This window comes from Nyctibius grandis, chromosome 3 (assembly GCF_013368605.1).
Source record: "Nyctibius grandis isolate bNycGra1 chromosome 3, bNycGra1.pri, whole genome shotgun sequence".
NCBI classification, from domain to species: Eukaryota; Metazoa; Chordata; class Aves; order Nyctibiiformes; family Nyctibiidae; genus Nyctibius; species Nyctibius grandis.
The window spans coordinates 52,897,521-52,903,480 of record NC_090660.1 but is presented as its reverse complement, the minus strand read 5'-3'; positions in this window follow the sequence as shown (position 1 = coordinate 52,903,480).

Genomic DNA, 5,960 nt, shown 5'->3' with positions numbered 1-5,960 from the left:
TACCATCAGTTTCTACATAACCAGTACTTCTTTTTAAGAAAACTTTAATTTGTATCTCAAGAGTAAAGTTAATGCGGCCAGACAGCTTCAGGGCCTATGCTACAACGTCCTGCTCCCCAAGTCATAGCACCAATGTGATGGTTCTTCTTAAGCTCTCACTGCTACCAAGCAGAACACATGAGCCTAAGAATAACTACCCATTCGAGAGGCTTAAGCTGAAATTGGCTCACAAAGCTCATTAGTTATCACCTAAGGGCACTGCAGTCAGGAATAACGAAAAGAACTGGGACAGTTCAAAAGATACCAAAGAGAAGCAAGCCTACTGTCAACTCTTCAAGATTCAGTACAGTGAACTACCAACAGTCACTGTATCACACACACAATGTTTTCCAGTAAAAACCTGCTACTTGTTCCACAAACCAAAGAAGAATAAAAGCCAACTGACTAGGATCACATTTGTTTCATGTTGTTGACGGTTACTCCCACAAACAGAAAATCCTTTGTGAAAGCTTGAAGGCTGAAATGGCCTATACCACAGAAGTCTAGTCAAAGTTAGGGAGATGAGGAAGACTGGGGGCAGGGAGAGGACCCCAGGAGGAATACTGCCTCCTTGCAAATCCGCACGCCTACCAGCCTGCAGCTGATACAAAAGTGGGATCACTGAGTGTGGTCTAGGAATGGACATCTGGCAGAATCTCCCCTCCTCCCTTTTTCTATTATACACACTGGAGGAGGTGCTCTCCCTGGGTTATTCCTCCCCTTATGCTTTCCTATGAGGTCTTAGCAGACCTGTTATCTTTTTATATATGTGTGTATATATATACACACACACTCTCTCTCTCTCTCTCTCTCTAAGATTTTCAAGGAATAAGCACACGTATGTGGTGTTAACTGATATACAACGTAATACATTCAATAATAAGGTAAAAAAAAAAAAAGATATAAGAGAAAAATAGTCAGGGCTGGAAGATAAGAAAAAAGGTCTCATCTATCCAAAGATTTAAATGTGGTATCAACATACACAGGTTAGCACATGTTAACTAAAACATTTTAAAAGACTAATGCAGATGCGGCATGCAGCTTTAGCATAAACTAAACATGCTGGATGCCAGTGAGGGGCCTGAACTTTATATCCAGATATATCCACCACCTTCCCATGGGCCATTAAAGATGTACTGTTAAGAGGAAACAGAATAAGCTCACAAATAGCAACAAAAGAAGGAAATACATAGTAAATCAATATATTCCCTACAGTAGGAAAGAAAAAGGAAGAAGTCTGATATCATCTCAAAACGCTGTAAGTAAAAGCAGCACACAATATGCAATACAGAACTCTTCCATGCTCTTCTGCCATGCAGATGCCTTGGTGAAGAAAGTGTTTTCCTGGAACTTCTGGGTGTTGGTCTGGCCTTTTATTAACATTACAATAACCTATTTTTTTAAATAATTAAAAAAGCACTTCAGATCACATTTAAATGAAAGTCATTATTAGACTCATTTCAATTGTAGACAAAATTATGTCCCTTCTTCCACTGAGTATGTTTTGATATTTGCATGTACCTGCAAATCTCTGCCAAAAGGCTTCAGACGGGCACGCTATTAAAAGGCTTCATTAAATTGTAACACGAAGCATAATATCCTTGTTCTAAATGCTGAGGGCTCAATTAATCCCATTTTGTGAATTTACCATTGCCTTCTGCTTCACATGACTTTAAAATCCTGAAATGTCTGTCTTCCTGGAAAATTCAGTGATGTGGACCAGGTTGACACTGGGGAATACCATCATCTGTGTGATAACCGATCGCATCCCTCTGCTGCCTAGCTTTCGTTTCTTTTCAGAAATCACGCTTTACTTCCAACAAAAAAAAATATTGCTTTCCACGTTCATAATCAGAAGCTTTGAAATGCTAAGAAACAGACATGCACCCTTCTTTTCCTTTCCAATGCAATATGTTTTCCTGGGTATTTTAAAGAAACAGATGGTAGGTGCTAAGCCCCTGGTAGGTGTACACGGCTCTAATTACTTAATGTCAGCATACCTCTAAATTGATTTATTTCTAATAGGTGCCTTTTGGTGCCCAACTATTTCCGAAAGGCACTGTAGGATGAGCAATATATGGCTAAAGGAACCCCAAAAGCAAGCGCTATACGTGCGGATGACACAGTATTACGCACCAAAAGGCGACGCAATTACAGAACGCTAAACCCGCATCCACCCCCCTCGTACCCGCACGCAGGCGACTAAATTCAGGGCGACGGTTTCTACCTTTCCACTCACGAAACCCAGACGGTGCAGGGACACGCACCCCCCACCCGCCCCCGGCACGGCTGCGGAGCCGAGCGCTCGCTCACCGCAACCCGCCGGCGGGCTCCTCCCGGCCGCCACGGCCCGCGGACAAAGGCGGAGGAAGAAGGGCAGCCGCCCGCACCCGACACCCGGCTGCCGCCCTTGTCGGACCGGGCCGGGCCGGGCCCGGGGGGCTGAGGGGCGTCGGCGGCGGGGCCCGGCCTTACCTGCGGCGGGTGGGGGCGGCCGGTGGGGCTCGCCCGGCTCCAGGGTGACGGTGCCGTCCCGCCAGACGCGGAGGTGGGCGGCCACCCCCAGCCTGGCGGCGGGGGTCTCGCCGCGGCGGGCGCGGGCCCGCAGCGAGCCGCAGCACTGGTAGCACACGGCCCACGCCTGCTCCTCGTTGATGGGCTGGTTGTAGAGCCTAAGGATCTCCTCCAGCGACAGCGTCTCCGGCTGCCCGCCGGCCCCGCCGCCGTCCTCCTCGTCGGCGGGGCGGGAGGCGCCGGGCTGGGGCTCCGCGCCGCGCTCCCCCGGCAGCGCCATGCCCTTCCTCCGCCGCGGTGCTCCTCGGCTCAGTGACCGGCCCCGCCGCGGCGGCGGCTGCTACTGCTTCTTGCGCTGCTGCTGCTGCCTGGTCCCGCCGTGCTCATCCTCCCCGCCCCGCTAGTGCCACCAGGCCGCCGGACAGCCCAGCCCGGCCCGCGCAGCAGGCAGGCAGCGGCCGGCCGGCAGGAGGAGCGGCGCCCGGTCCGCCCGCCGCCGCCGCAGGGGGAGACAGCTCATAGCAACGCAATGGCGTCCTCACCCGCCCCCGCCGCCAGCGGCCTCCGCCCGGCGCCGCAGCGCCCCCTGCCGCCGCCAGGCCCGGTCGTACTGGCAGGTGGCGGCCTGGCTGCGCGGGGCCGGAGCAGCCGGGATTCTCTTGGAGGCTGGCACGGCACGGCTGCCACGGCAACCTCCGTGTCCGTGGGCAGTGCTTGAGTCTCCCTTCGGGTACTAGGCTTCCACGCCTGCCTTAGACATGTATGGCGATGCGGTGTTCTCTCCTAACCCTCGGGCCGCTGTTTCTGCACTGAGTGTTGGTAACAAACCCCCCGAATCGAACGACTCCAGTCGGAAAGCGGCATGACACCCTCCCGCCCCCCAGTAAACAACGCCACGAACCCACATCTCCATCACGGATAATAAGCACATAGTGGCTCTCACGGCAGGAGGGCGGCTGTGAATCCCAGGGCCTGCCCTGGCACTGCCAACACCCCGCGCCACACCGCTGCCTCCAGCAAAGCCCCGTCCCCTCCAGCAGCAAGGCAGGGGCCGGAGGCCAGGGGTACATGGAAAGGCTGACAGCGGCTCAATGAGCATGGGCTGGAAATGGCGAGAAAGGGAACCGTCTTCCAAACAACTGGGAACTGCCATTCCCACCCCTGAACACAGCCGGGCACAAGGAGGGCAGGGCCTGCGCCTTGGTGCCAGCTTCGCCCCCAGCCCGTACCGAGTAAAGGAGCACTTCACACTGAAAAAACAGCTTCCTGTTGTAGAGACTAAATACCTTAAAACTCCAACCAAAATAAATTGATGGGTTTTTTTCTTTAGTATTCTACAATTTTACCTAGCATATGCAAATCAAAACTTTCCCTTCAGCACCTGCTTTATATGAAAGACTGAGGTGTACAAACGACAAGAGAGCATCGTGCAGTGTACCCTGCTGGAGCGGCCACACCGTGCTTCATTCTCAGGGGTGAGCTCTCGTTCCAAATTTCCCTTTTAGTTGTATTGAACACAGCTGCTTTTTTCCTCTCGCAGCGACATAAATGCGTGTAACATACACCGCTGCAAAGACGACACAACTAGTATTTAAATAAAGCTATTAAATTTAGCAATATTCACTGTACAATATGATCCAGCCTTTCACATTATATGAGATACAATGAAATCGGCGGAGAAACTGTACTGTCTGAAGCTTTGATCAGGGTCCTGTGCGCTGTATAACAGGCAAATGAAAAGAAAGTAACACAAAAACAGATTTGTGAAGTACTTTAAATCTGTTAGCAGCAGAGCCAGTAAGTACATAACATACGATTAAAATCTCAAGTTAAAACGCAAGTACTGCAGAAGGCCGTACGTAACACTTCTGGAAAAGACAAAAATTGTGTCACACTACCACACTGCTGACGAAACGTACACACAAAATGCCAACATTCACTCCTGCTGTACATGTTGCAAGCTTCTCTAGGATTAGTTATTTTTTTTTGCTCCAGTACCAGCAGAAAGAGTTCGATCTTTCTTACACGTAGAACAAAAGGAAGCGGACACGGGCTATCAAGGATATGGAATGGCTTCTACAAAATAAATCAAATAGTTTCAGATTCTTCAGCCTCAAAAAGAGATGGCTGGAGTCCACATGGTGAAAAACATGAGAGGCATGGTATGGAGTTCTGTAAGTCCAACTGCTTGCCATTTCTCAAAGCATGAAGACTAAAAGACACTCAGCAAAATCAACATCCACAGATTTAAGACAAACAAAACCACAGATGGATAATTAAGTATGGATCTGAGTATCAGAATTAGAGAAAACCATGAATGGTTGTTAAGCAAAATGGCCTGGCTACAACTTCTACCTCAGAAACTTCCGAAGCTAACGTCAGGAAAAACGCAGAAGGTTAAACCACTTTATCTAACCCAGCACAGCTATTCACATGTTCAGGTATCCAAGTCTTAATTTTAAATATAAAAAAAACAAACCATAAATTATTAAATTCATACATTAACAACATTACCTATTGCCACAGTTTAAAGCTGGGCCAGCTATTAACTCAGTGGCAGACGCTCTCTGTTAACCCTCTCCCCCCCCACCCTGCGGGAAAGGAAAAGGGAGAGAGACTTACTGGTTGGAAAGTTAAAACAGTTTTAATAAACTATAATAATGAAAAAGAGTATAATAACAATAATAGAAGTAATCAAATATATACAAAACCAAGACTGAGAGCTTGGAAATCCTCCTCAGGCAGAGTTGCTCCCCCAGCACAGGCAGAGGGGAAAATGCAGTAGCTCCCCCTGCCATCACACCTGCAGGCTTTTAACTGGAGAATTGGCAAAGCTGGTACCAATCAGTGGGAGACAGGAGGGCCCCTCCCTCCTGGGCCCCACCTCCAGGAGGCAGTGGGTTAGTGATAAATAGGAAAGTAAGAATGACATGTATGGGATGGAATACCTTGTTGGTCAATCTTGGGTCACCTGCCCTGTCTGCTCCTCCCTGCAGGTGCGACCCCCCTTCGGCTCTTCACTCGTAAGCAGTGAGGAATTTAGCAGTGACCTTGGTTTCTCTAAGACTAATTGGCCTGGTTTGGGCCAAACCAGGACACCTATATCTGACTGAACTGTTCTGTTCTTAGAAGCTGCATGTAGAAGCTATTGCCAGGTCCAAGAGAGGCAGAAGTAAATTTTGTTGTGGAAAGGACACCTGCTGCAGAAATATTTCAGTATTTCTGGATCTCAGTCACTCACAAAGCACACCCAGGATGCTATAGGGAGAGGGAAGGTAAAGTGGAGTTTCTTACCCTGGAGAGGTAAAATAGACTTTTTTCTACATGAATTCTCACACCCATTCGGAACTGCAGAAGAGAAGCTAGTATTTTATGCACACATTTTAGTAAATTGACCCACATTCCTG